This window comes from Lolium rigidum, chromosome 2 (assembly GCF_022539505.1).
Source record: "Lolium rigidum isolate FL_2022 chromosome 2, APGP_CSIRO_Lrig_0.1, whole genome shotgun sequence".
Classification (NCBI taxonomy): Eukaryota; Viridiplantae; Streptophyta; class Magnoliopsida; order Poales; family Poaceae; genus Lolium; species Lolium rigidum.
The window spans coordinates 113,011,328-113,025,997 of NC_061509.1; positions in this window are offsets into that span (position 1 = coordinate 113,011,328).

Genomic DNA, 14,670 nt, shown 5'->3' on the forward strand with positions numbered 1-14,670 from the left:
TTCCATTAATGTCCAGTAGCTTTATGCAATGTCCGGAAGTGTTAAGAATGATTGTGTCACCTCTGAACATGTTAATTTTTATTGTGCACTAACCCTCTAATGAGTTGTTTCGAGTTTGGTGTGGAGGAAGTTTTCAAGGGTCAAGAGAGGAGGATGATATACTATGATCAAGAAGAGTGAAGAGTCTAAGCTTGGGGATGCCCCGGTGGTTCATCCCTGCATATTTTAAGAAGACTCAAGCTTCTAAGCTTGGGGATGCCCAAGGCATCCCCTTCTTCATCGACAACATTATCAGGTTCCTCCCCTGAAACTATATTTTTATTCCGTCACATCTTATGTGCTTTGCTTGGAGCGTTGGTTTGTTTTTGTTTTTGTTTTTGTTTGAATAAAATGGATCCTAGCATTCACTGTATGGGAGAGAGACACGCTCCGTCGTTGCATATGGACAAGTATGTCCTTAGGCTTTACTCATAGTATTCATGGCGAAGGTTGAATCTTCTTCGTTAAATTGTTATATGGTTGGAATCGGGAAATGCTACATGTAGTAATTCTAAAATGTCTCGAATAATTTGATACTTGGCAATTGTTGTGCTCATGTTTAAGCTCTTGCATCATATACTTTGCACCCATTAATGAAGAAATACATAGAGCTTGCTAAAATTTGGTTTGCATATTTGGTCTCTCTAAAGTCTAGATAATTTCTAGTATTGAGTTTTGAACAACAAGGAAGACGGTGTAGAGTCTTATAATGTTTACAATATGTCTTTTATGTGAGTTTTGCTGCACCGTTCATCCTTGTGTTTGTTTCAAATAACCTTGCTAGCCTAAACCTTGTATCGAGAGGGAATACTTCTCATGCATCCAAAATCCTTGAGCCAACCACTATGTCATTTGTGTCCACCATACCTACCTACTACATGGTATTTCTCCGCCATTCCAAAGTAAATTGCTTGAGTGCTACCTTTAAAATTCCATCATTCGCCTTTACAATATATAGCTCATGGGACAAATAGCTTAAAAACTATTGTGGTATTGAATATGTACTTATGCACTTTATCTCTTATTAAGTTGCTTGTTGTGCGATAACCATGTTTCGGGGACGCCATCAACTATTCTTTGTTGAATATCATGTGAGTTGCTATGCATGTCCGTCTCGTCCGAAGTAAGAGAGATCTACCACCTTAATGGTTGGAGCATACATATTGTTAGAGAAGAACATTGGGCCGCTAACTAAAGCCATGATTCATGGTGGAAGTTTCAGTTTTGGACATATATCCTCAATCTCATATGAGAATAATAATTGTTGCCACATGCTTATGCATTAAAGAGGAGTCCATTATCTGTTGTCCATGTTGTCCCGGTATGGATGTCTAAGTTGAGAATAATCAAAAGCGAGAAATCCAAAATGCGAGCTTTCTCCTTAGACCTTTGTACAGGCGGCATGGAGGTACCCCATTGTGACACTTGGTTAAAACATGTGTATTGCGATGATCCGGTAGTCCAAGCTAATTAGGACAAGGTGCGGGCACTATTAGTATACTATGCATGAGGCTTGCAACTTGTAAGATATAATTTACATAACTCATATGCTTTATTACTACCGTTGACAAAATTGTTTCATGTTTTCAAAATAAAAGCTCTAGCACAAATATAGCAATCGATGCTTTCCTCTTTGAAGGACCTTTCTTTTACTTTCATGTTGAGTCAGTTCACCTATCTCTCTCCACCTCAAGAAGCAAACACTTGTGTGAACTGTGCATTGATTCCTACATACTTGCATATTGCACTTGTTATATTGCTCTATGTTGATAATTATCCATGAGATATACATGTTATAAGTTGAAAGCAACCGCTGAAACTTAATCTTCCTTTGTGTTGCTTCAATACCTTTACTTTGATTTATTGCTTTATGAGTTAACTCTTATGCAAGACTTATTGATGCTTGTCTTTAAGTACTATTCATGAAAAGTCTTTGCTTTATGATTCAGCTGTTTACTCATGTCATTTACCATTGTTTTGATCGCTGCATTCATTACATATGTTTACAATATGATCAAGGTTATGATGGCATGTCACTCCAGAAATTATCTTTGTTATCGTTTACCTGCTCGGGACGAGCAGAAACTAAGCTTGGGGATGCGATACGTCTCCGACGTATCGATAATTTCTTATGTTCCATGCCACATTATTGATGATATCTACATGTTTTATGCACACTTTATGTCATATTCGTGCATTTTCCGGAACTAACCTATTAACAAGATGCCGAAGTGCCGGTTCTCGTTTCTGCTGTTTTTGGTTTCAGAAATCCTAGTAACGAAATATTCTCGGAATTGGACGAAATCAACGCCCAGGTTCCTATTTTGCCCGGAAGCATCCAGAACACACGAGAACCGCCAGAGAGGGGGCACGGGCCCACCAAACCCTAGGCCGGCGCGGCCAAGGGGGGGCCCGCGCCCCCTATAGTGTCGGCGCCCCTTCGACCTCCTGACGCCGCCTCTTCGCCTATATAAAGCCCCTGGACCTAAAACCTCGATACGGAAAAGCCACGGTACGAGAAACCTTCCGGAGCCGCCGCCATCGCGAAGCCAAGATCTGGGGGACATGAGTCTCTGTTCCGGCACGCCGCCGGGACGGGGATTTGCCCCCGGAAGGCTCCTCCATCGACACCACCGCCATCTTCATCAACGCTGATGTCTCCCATGAGGAGGGAGTAGTTCTCCATCGAGGCTCGGGGCTGTACCGGTAGCTATGTGGTTCATCTCTCTCCTATGTGCTTCAATACAATAATCTCATGAGCTGCCTTACATGATTGAGATTCATATGATGATGCTTTTAATCTAGATGTCATTATGCTAGTCAAGTGGGTTTTACTTATGTGATCTCCGGAGACTCCTTGTCCCACGTGTGTAAAGGTGACAGTGTGTGCACCGTGTGGGTCTCTTAGGCTATATTTCACAGAATACTTATTCACTGTTATGAATGGCATAGTGAAGTGCTTATTTATATCTCTTTATGATTGCAATGTGTTTTGTATACAAATTTATCCATGTGCTACTCTAGTGATGTTATTAAAGTAGTTTATTCCTCCTGCACGGTGTAATGGTGACAGTGTGTGCATCCGTGTTAGTACTTGGCGTAGGCTATGATTATGATCTCTTGGAGATTATGAAGTTAACTATTGCGATGATAGTATTGATGTGATCTATTCCTCCTACATAGTGTGAAGGTGACAGTGTGCATGCTATGTTAGTACTTGGTTTAGTCGGGTTGATCTTTCATGCACTCTAAGGTTATTTAAATATGAACATTGAATATTGTGGAGCTTGTTAACTCCGGCATTGAGGGTTCGTGTAATCCTACGCAATTAGTGGTGTTCATCATCCAACAAGAGAGTGTAGAGTATGCATTTATCTATTCTGTTATGTGATCAAAGTTGAGAGTGTCCACTAGTGAAAGACTAATCCCTAGGCCTTGTTCCTAAATATCGCTATCGTCTGCTTGTTTACGGTTTCTATCGCGTTACTACTGCTTGTTTACTTGTCCCGGGCAAGGCACTTTTCCGGTGCCGTTGCCACCGCTCATACTTATTTATACCACCTGTATTTCACTATCTCTTCGCCGAACTAGTGCACCTATTAGGTGTGTTGGGGACACAAGAGACTTCTTGCTTTGTGGTTGCGGGGTTGCATGAGAGGGATATCTTTGACCTCTTCCTCCCTGAGATCGATAAACCTTGGGTGATCCACTTAATGGAAACTTGCTGCTGTTCTACAAACCTCTGCTCTTGGAGGCCCAACACTGTCTACAAGAATAGAAGCTCCCGTAGACATCACCTACCCAAGGACTGACTACTTGGATGATCATCCAAACCTTCTATGCAGGATTAAATTTTTCTTCGAGGAACCTATTGGATTCAGCTGCTGGAGGTACTTTTATGTCCATCACTTTGGGTGCCGCAACAAAGCTTCTTGATGATATGATGATCAGCTACTCTGAATGGCACACGGAAAGGACTCCACAACGTAAGAAGGTAAATTCTGTTGAAGAAACCTCCTCCTTGAGTGATAAGATTGATGTGATTATGTCTATGCTTGTTAATGGTAGATCTAATGTTGATCCTAATAATGTTCCTTTAGCTTCATTGGTTGCTCAAGAAGAGCATGTTTATGTGAACTTCATTAAAAGTAATAATTTCAACAACAATGCTTATAGGAATAATTCTGGTAACAACTATAGGCCATATCCTTCTAATAATGGTAATGGTTATGGTAATTCTTATGGTAATTCTTACAACAATAGTAGGAGTGTACCCTCTGGTCTTGAAGTCATGCATAAAGAATTCATTAGTACACAAACTGCCTTTAACAAATCTGTTGAGGAAAAGCTTGGTAAAATTGATGTTCTTGCTTCTAAGGTTGATAGTCTTGCTGCTGATGTTGATCTTTTGAAGTTGAAAGTTATGCCTAATGAAGATAAAGATATTAAGTCATTTGCTACAGCAAACGCTATTCAAGTTCGAATTAATGACAATATTAGATTGATGGCTGAATTGCATGCTAGGTGGGAAAGAGAAGAAAAACTAGCTAAAGAGAATAATGTAGCTAAAGTTTGGAATATTACCACCACTAGTAATGTTGATGCTTCACATGTTGCTAAACCTCCTACTATCAGTGGTAAAATAATTGGTGTTGGCAATGTTTCTACTCCTAGTGCAAAGCGTGCAAAATTGCCTGAAACTGCTGAAACTGTTTGTGATAAAAGTGCTGAAATTTTTCAGAGTATTGGGGACATCGATCCCATTGCTTTAGATCATAATGGTTTAGATTTTTATGATTGTCATATCTCTGAAGTTATTAAGTTCTTGCAAAAACTTGCTAGAAGTCCTAATGCTAGTGCCATAAACTTGGCCTTTACAAAACATATTACAAATGCTCTCATTAAAGCTAGAGAAGAGAAATTAAAACTTGAAACTTCTATTCCTAGGAAGTTGGAAGATGGTTGGGAGCCCATCATTAAAATGAAGGTCAATGATTTTAATTGTAATGCTTTATGTGATCTTGGTGCAAGTATTTCTGTTATGCCTAAGAAACTCTATGATATGCTTGACTTGCCACCATTGAAAAATTGTTATTTGGATGTTAATCTCGCTGATAATTCTATAAAGAAACCTTTGGGGATGATTGATAATGTTCACATTACGGTTAATAATTACCTTGTCCCCGTTGATTTTGTTGTCTTGGATATTGAATGCAATGCATCTTGTCCTATTATTTTGGGAAGACCCTTTCTTCGAACTGTTGGTGCTATTATTGATATGAAGGAAGGAAATATTAAGTATCTATTCCCTCTTAAGAAAGGTATGGAACACTTCCCTAGAAAGAGAATGAAGTTAACTTTTGATTCTATTATTAGAACAAAATATGATGTTGTTGCTTCATCTCTTGATGTTACATGAGTTACACTTTCTGCGCCTAGCTGAAAGGCGTTAAAGAAAAGCGCTTATGGGAGACAACCCATTATTTTATTTCTGCAATTTTTGTTTTATATTTGTGTCTTGGAAGTTGTTACTACTGTAGCAACCTCTCCTTATCTTTACTTTATTGCATTGTTGTGCCAAGTAAAGTCTTTGATAGTAAGGTTGATACTAGATTTGGATTTCTGCGCAGAAACAGATTTCTAGCTGTCACGAATTTGAGTAGAACTCTCTGTAGGAAAATCAGAAAAATCTGCGAAAATTCATGCGTGATCCTCAGATATGTACGCAAATTTCATTCATTTTGAGCTTCTTCATCTGAGCATGTTAAGTGCCTCTAAAAAAAATTCGTCTTTACGGACTGTTCTGTTCTGACAGATTCTGCCTTTTATTTCGCATTGCCTCTTTTACTGTGTTGAGTGGATTTCTTTGCTCCATTAACTTTCAGTGGCTTTGGGGAATGTCCAGAAGTATTAGGAATGATTGTATCCTCTATGAACATGTGAATTTTTGATTATGCACTAACCCTCTAATGAGTTGTTTTTGGTGTGGAGGAAGTTTTCAAGGATCAAGAGAGGAGGATGATATAATATGATCAAGAAGAGTGAAAAGTCTAAGCGTGGGGATGCCCCCGTGGTTAATCCCTCCATATTTCAAGAAGACTCAAGCATCTAAGCATGGGGATGCGCAAGGCATCCCCTTCTTCATCGACAACTTATCAGGTCACCTCTAGTGAAACTATATTTTTATTCCGTCACATCTTATGTGCTTTACTTGGAGCATCTGTATGCTTTTATTTTTGTTTTTGTTTGATTAAACTCGGATCCTAGCATTCCTTGTGTGGTAGAAAGACACGCTCCGCTGTTTCATATGAACACTGGTGTTCTTAGCTTTACTTTTAATGTTCATGGCGAAGGTGAAAACTACTTCGTTCATTGCTATTTGGTTGGAAACAGAAAATGCTCCATGTGGTAATTGGTATATTGTCTTAAATAATTTGATACTTGGCAATTGTTTTGAGCTCTCAAATAGATCATGTTTAAGCTCTTGCATCATGTAGTTTAAACCTATTAGTGGAGAACTACCATAGAGCTTGTTGAAATTTGGTTTGTATGATTGGTCTCTCTAAAAGTCTAGATATTTTCTGGTAAAGGTGTTTGAATAACAAGGAGACATTGTAGAGTCTTATAATGCTTGCAATATGTTCTTATGTAAGTTTTTCTGTACCGGTTCATACTTGTGTTTGCTTCAAACAACCTTGCTAGCCAAAGCCTTGTACTGAGAGGGAATACTTCTCGTGCATCCAAACCTTGAGCCAAAACCTATGCCATTTGTGTCCACCATAACTACCTACTATGTGGTGTTTCTCTGCCATTCCAAGCAAATTGCTTGCGTGCTACCTTTAAAATTTCATTCTTTGTCTTTGCAATACATAGCTCATGGGAAAATAGCTTCAAAACTATTGTGGTATTGAATATGTCGCTTATGTATCTTATTTCTTATAAGTTGCTTGTTGAGCGGTAACCATGTTTCTAGGGACGCCATCAACTATTACACCTTTGTTGAATATCATGTGAGTTGCTATGCATGTTCGTCTTGTCTGAAGTAAGGGTGATTTATCATGATTAAATGGTTTGAGTATGCATATTGTTAGAGAAGAACATTGGGCCGCCAACCAAAGCCATGTATCATGGTGGAAGTTTCAGTTTGGACATTAATCCTCAATCTCTTATGAGAATATTATCTATTGTTGAATGCTTAAGCATTAAAGAGGAGTCCATTATCTGTTTTCTATGTTGTCCCGGTATGGATGTCCTTAAGGTGAGATCTATCAAAAAACGAGAAATCAAATGCAATCTATCTCCTTGGACCTTTGTACATGTGACATAGAGGTACCCCTTTGTGACACTTGGTTGAAACATATGTAATGCAATGATAATCCATGGAAATCCGAGCTAATTAGGACAAGGTGCGAGCACTATTGGTATTTGATGCATGAGGCTTGCAATTTATAGGATGTTTTATGCATAACACATATGAATTATTACTACCTTTAACAAAATTGTTTCTAGGTTTCCAAAATAAAAAGCTCTAGCACAATAGTAATCCCTGCTTCCCTCTGCGAAGGGCCCTTTCTTTTACTTTATATTGAGTTAGTTTACCTACTTCTTTCTATCTTAGAAGCAAACACTTGTGTCAACTGTGTGCATTGATTCTTACATACTTGCTTATTTGCATTCATCATATTACTTTGTGTTGACAATTATCCATGAGATAAACATGTTGAAGTTGAAAGCAACTGCTGAAACTTATATCTTCCTTTGTGTTGCTTCAAAACCTTCTATTAAGAATCTATTGCTTTATGAGTTAAATTCTGTGCAAGACTTATTGATGCTTGTCTTGAAAGTACTATTCATGAAAAGTCTTTGCTATATGATTCAGTTGTTTAGTCATTATCTCTACCATTGCTTTGAATCACTTCATTCATCTCAGATGCTTTACAGTAGTATTGATCAAGATTATGATAGTAGCATGTCACTTCAGAAATTATCCTTGTTATCGTTTACCTACTCGAGGGAGAGTAGGAACTAAGCTTGGGGATGCTTGATACGTCTCAAACATATCTATAATTTCTTATGTTCCATGCTAGTTTTATGACAATACTCACATGTTTTATATACACTTTACATCATTTTGATGCATTTTCCGGCACTAACCTATTAACAAGATGCCGAAGCACCAGTTCCTGTTTTCTGCTGTTTTTGGTTTCAGAAATCTTACACAGGAAATATTCTCGGAATTGGACGAAACAAAAGCCCACGGTCTTATTTTCCATGGAGCCTTCTAGAACACCGAAGGAGAGACGGAGAGGGGCCAAGGGGGCCCCACACCCTAGGGCGGCGCGGCCAGGAAGGGGGGCGCGCCCACCTATGGGGTGGGCCCCTCGGGACTCCTCCGACTCTGCCCCTTCGCCTATTTATTCTCTCCGTCGCGAAAACCCTAGTACCGAGAGCCACGATACGAGAAAAGTTCCAGAGACGCCGTCGCCGCCAATCCCATCTCGGGGGATTCATGAGATCGCCTCTGGCACCCTGCCGGAGAGGGGAATCATCACCGGAGGACTCTACATCATCATGCCCGCCTCCGGATTGATGCGTGAGTAGTTCATCCTTGGACTATGGGTCCATAGCAGTAGTGTTGCGGTCAGAAACCCACCGGCGAGCAACGACGGACAACACAGTAGAGCCGGGAGGCTCCCAGGACTGCGGCTGGCCCTGGTCCCTCGAGCGACGGCCCGCAAAGCCTCGGCACGCACGTCCGATGCTGGTGCAAGGGCGTGCCACCTGACCTATACCTGATCAGGAAGGTGATGGATTTGCTTCGCTTAGTTTCCTGCATGGCATACACGTAAACATTAAATACGAGCCTCGATCGGCTCTCGGGTTGTCTCGTGAATCGGCTCAAGGAGCCGATCCACCCATGATTCGTATGAGGTATACGATCAATGGTGGTCCTGCTTGATCAATATAAAGCTAAAACGACCTACGACGATTTAGGGTTTTCACCACATAATCGGAACATCCTACGCGTGATTGAGCCCGGCAGCCACGCACGGTGATAATAAACCGACCCTAGACAAGGCCTAAAAACCAACATGAAGTTGATCCCCGGAACATCTCATCTAGGGCTAGCAAACTACACCCTACGTGCTACCGGATCCTTCAACCCGTTTGCAAGGCCTAACTATGCGGATATTAAACTAATCCTTGAAGAACAAGGAGCAATCATAACGGATCGGATCTACTAAATAATGATCAAGCGAGATGCCGCCCTTACACCTAAGATAGGTGTAAGGGCGGCTAGACGTCTAAGGGTTGCATGGACGAAAGCATATGATACGATGAAACAATGCTAACCCTAACACATCTCTGATAACTACGTTGCTCGCCATCAACAAGGCTTCAGCACGAGCAACGCTTGAACAACGAATAAACGTGTACTGCCTAGATCGCAAGATGCGATCTAGGCAGCATGATGCTTACCCGGAAGAAACCCTCGAAACAAGGGAGTTGTTGATGCGCCTAGATTGGTTTGTGATGAACGTGATTGTTGTTTTTCTCAATAACCCTAGATACATATTTATAGTCCGTGGACTTTCTAACGTGGGAATAATCCCAACCGTGCACGAGCCAAATTCTATCTAACCGACACGTATCCTACTATATTTACGAGATACACGGGCAAACTAGCCCAAACTTTGTATACAAGGCCGATTCATGTATTTCTTCCGTGTATATTCTTCAAGCCCATCTTAATCGCGGCCCACCTCTGATCCGGTCAAATTCTGGTGATAACACATGCCCCCCTGGTTTTGGAAATGATAATTCCAAAATCACTCTGCTTTTTCTTCGTCGGGTCATGTCGTGGTAGAGCAGAAACGTCGCAGCACCCTTCATCATGATGACTTGCCTTCTCAACTTCTCCGCGTGACCTGGCAACAAATTTCTTTTCCTTTGGGCACCACTTCCTCGGAAACTGCCGTGGCATTGAATCTCCACCATATCCCTTTTATTTAACCGCATCGAACAGTTTGCTTCTTCATCCCCTCCTCATCCTCTGTTCCTCTGTAGTACTCTAAAAACCCTTCTTCCACCATGGACTCCCCCTCCTCTTCCTCCTCCGGTCTTTCCTACCGGTCTTCTTCCTCCCGCGAGCCGACACCGGAGGACATACGCGCCCCGGAGCGATGGGACGAGGCGGACTGGGACTTCTCCGTCTGGTCAGAGGATGATGAATCCCTGACCGATGGGGAGGACAACCTTCATTTCCTCATTGATGGGGATTCGGAGGAGGAGGACGCCGACGATGCTCTCTGGGGCGAAGACATCTCTTCCGATGAGGAGGATGAGGAAGTGGAGGTGGACACCTCCTCCGACGAGTACCCGCCGACGAAACGCTTCCACGCCGGGTCAGATGATGATGACGACGACGATGATGACAAGGAGGAGTACGGGGCCCCTGCCGAAGGTTACGGCAGCAGTGACGAGGAGCCCGCCGGCAGCAGCGCCGACGGCAGCAACGACAGCACCGACGAGGGCAGCAACGGCCCTTAGACCAGAACTAGTAGCACAGGACTAGTATGATCGTAGTAGTGCATTAGGCATCGGATGATCCTTCTGAGAGCCATCGGCTCTTTCTTGTAAAGCCGTTCCTTTGAATCAATAAGAACTGTTCTTCCAATTTTGACTCACCATTTATCCAATTTCAAGTCCTCCATTTGCCGCACCAAGAACCGATAGCAACGTATCGGACTTTTCGCCTCAAACGCCCATGAAGCTAGACTCAAATAATTTAGACAGTCATCCAAGCACTCCTCAAATTCAGACTGTAATTTAATATCTGACCATAATACTTTGCAGCCCTAAAGCCGATGGCTGTTCATCGGCTGTTTTGAAAATCCAGTCTCCTTCATCTCCTTTCAGCAACAGGACGGTCCAGATCCTTTAGATGATGACGGCTCCCCTTTCAGATTCCTCCCAACAGCTCCGGTGGTCCTCTTTTACAAAATCTCACCACCTTTGAAGAAGGTTGTGATGCAGAGCCAACCGATGACACCTAAATCGGCTTTAAAAAGCAGAGTGTCTACTAGGTCAGCTGCCTCCCGAGCCTCAGTCAAGGCGAGAACAGTGGTGAGGAAAGTAGCTGCCAAGAAGACTCTGAAGCGCCAAAGCCCTAAGGCTCGTACGTAAGCTTCACCCATGCTTTGACTGATTTCATCCATCCTTCTAGACTTCTGCATCATACTTGTATTTCTTCTACAGACCCCCCTGAAGGAAACTCTAGTGAAGACACACAGTCCAGTAGAAGGGACCCGAGCCCGGGCAATTCTGAGACAACCACCACGCAGAGCTAGCCAGACTTGCCACCGTCGGCTTCCGAGAAAAGGTCAGCCCCTGAACATGCCGTTTCCCAAACTCTCATCAAAGCGAGGCAGGGCAGCCTACGCACAGAGAGCCGATGTATCAAGAGAGCTCGCAAGGAACCGCAAGCCTCTCCATTAAACCAGGAGATATCAAATGTAACTCCTCCTCTCCTCAGCTCGTTTTGCATGTTGACCCCTTGTCGTTATCATCGGCTAACCTCTCCCTTTGCAGACTGATGACACCTCCAATGGGGAAGTCGAGAAGAACATGCCAATGGCTTAATGGGCAAAATGCCGCCTTGTACGCCAAAACTGACACATCTGACAGCACTGCTGAACTGGCAACCTTGCGCAAAGGGTTGGAGGTCCTCGCAGAGAAAGTTTGGGCACCAAAACAGTTCACTGAAGCTAAGGAAGCTCTCATCGTTCACTCCCTTGAGGAAGCAGAAGGCCTCAAAGCTGAACCGAAGACCGACTTGGCCGAAATCCGCGCCTTGAACACGCAGTCTGGTAGATTCCGTAATTTGTACTAGAGTCGATGGTCTGTGCATCGGCTTTACTTGTATGCTTGTTGTCTTCGCATATTTTCTCAAGTCGATGTCCGTGCATCGGTTGTGACTTGCGTGTACATTTTTTTATCGGCCGATTTTTCTATCGGCCCCCAATATTTCACCGCACATGTATCGCACATATTCATCCGATTAGGTGCCCCCGAGCCGAATACGTCGGAACTCGTAGATATCGGCTCTGTACTTAGCCAAGGCACTGTTCTTGAACGTCGGCTCCGTCAGGACCAATGTTGACTTCTTCCAGCTCATCAGCCGACGTAAACCTGTTACCCGTTAGATCGACGTTGAACACAGGCAGAACGTATGGTGAGGATAATTTGGGCCGATTGCTGGAATCGGCCTCCATGTTGATTGAATCGCTCAATGAAGGCTTACATCTTGGTCTTGCTTTACTATAACCACGTGACATGCTTGAGGCAAGATTATCCCTTTCTATTTTTTTTGGGGCCGATCACAACGATCGGCCTTGCCACGTACGTCCATAGATTTTGCTCTTGTTACACGGTCAGGCCGGTGGATAAGACCAGCCTCACCCCGTCCTTCGTCACATCGATGCGCTCGCAGTCGTCCAAAGTGATGCCCGAGAGTGGCTCTTGGCCTGTCGTCTCCCAAACGTTCATGCCGGCCGTTGAAATCTCGGCTGAGTCATCCGCTTGGACGACCTCTACTTCATCTCCATCCCACCGTATTAAACATTGGTGCATCGTGGATGGAATGCAACAGTTGGCGTGGATCCAATCTCTCCCTAGCGAGGACAAGCATAGGTGCTCTTGCTATCGACAATAAAGATCGTCGTAGGGATGGTTTTTCTTCCTACGGTCGGATCCACGTTCGGAACACCTTGTGCTTCGGATGCTTGGCCGTTGAAATCGCTCGGTGTAACGTTGGTCTTGATCAGATCCGAGCTAGAGCGTCCCAACCGACGTAGCATGGAGTATGGCATAATGTTGATCGCCGCTCCGGTGTCTACCAAGCATCTTGTTGACAGGCTGCCCATTGATATAACCTCGCAAGTACGGGGCCTTCGTGTGTCCGTAGCTTCTTTCTCGTGGCTTCTCAAAGATAACTGGCCGTGGGCCGCAGTCAAGTTGTGCCACGAGTGCTTCGTCTAACTCTGGAGCACTAAACTCCGCCGGAAGGATGAACACCATGTTTGTGCCAGCCGATGTCTCATCATCGGCTTTCCTTTGTCCGGGCGCCACTCTTTCTTTTGTGGCCGACCTTCTTCGTCCGTAGTTCGCTGAATTTTCGCGGCCGGATCAGGCCGCGCCTTCCTTAACGTGTGCAGGTATAACCTTTCGGCTTCCTCCAAACCACGTAGTCGCTGAACCCTACGCTTTTGGGAACGGCTGAGTCCATCAGGGCACCACCTTGGCCGGTGGTACTTATCTTCTTCTTCTTCATCATCGTCTTCTAACTCCTCGAGATCTTCCACCCGAGAGGACTCAGCGTGCTTGTTCCGAGGCGGGAGAGGCCCTAGACGTTTGAACACGGACACGTCACCCGCATCCTTCTTCTCGTCTACATTCTGGCGGTTGCCGATTGTAGGCAATCGGCTCATTCCTGAATCCCAGCGAGTGTCCGAAGAAGGGACAGGTCCCGATGCCTATCCACGTCGTCTTGCTCTCTTGACTTTTCCTTGGTGTGGCGCTCATATCTCTCCTCGTCGCGATCATGCCGACGATGTCTCCTGGCGTCCTCGCTAGCCAGACGATCTCTTTCGTCATCGTTGTCGTATCGTCGGCGTTGGTCGTATTGACTCACGTATTTGTTGAGGAGGTGATCAGAGAGAGGTCGCTGATATCTCACATTCTTCACTTCTCCCTCTGTGATGTAGCGCTTGCCATCGTGCCGGAGCCGATCGCGTGGAACGGCTTCCTCTTTGTCCTTGTTATGAGAGCAGCTGCCCTCGTCTCTGTCCTTACCAGGGTGGTGCACAGGTCCTACCATGTTGATGTTGAACGAGAAACCTGGCTGGCACCTCCCAGGGTAAGTGCACTCCACCATGTGAACGGCGGGGAAAGGGTGTGTGTCGATTTTCATGGCGTACTGGCTGAAAATTAGACGCCCTTGTTCTATCGCCATTTGGATCTCGCCGATGCCACACCCTCGCAGTCGTTGGTGGTATGGGTGAACGTGTTATGCCACTTGCAGTATGGCTTTCCGTTCAGCTCTCCGCGCCGTGGGGATTTTGTGGCCTTCGGGTACCTTTAGCCGCTTCTCCTTAAGTAAGAGGTCGAAAATTTGCTCAGCCTTGGTCACGTCGAAGTCAAACCCTCTTGGAGGACCTTGTGGCTTAACCCATTTGCGGGACACGGGGCTTGCCCCCCGAGTCCATTCAGCCACTCGCTACCTCTTGATCTCCCGCGAGCCTTCATCTTCATCCGCCTCAACCAGGACCACCGCACGCTTGAATTTATCCCTGGTACACCTCCGGGTGGCGCCGTTCATATAACGACAGCTTCTCGCACCATATGCGCCGGTGAAGGGTAGTCTCGCTTGGGAGGCCACATCCTTGATCGGTGATGCGAGACCCACCGCCGCCAACTCGATCGCTTCTTTTTCGGTCACACGAGCCGAATAGCATCGGTTCCTAAAGGTCCTGAAGCGCTGGATGTATTCCGACACTCGTTTCTCCGCGCTTCGTCGTACTTGTGCTAGATCGGCAATGCCAGCCTCGGAAGCCTCCGAGTGATACCGCA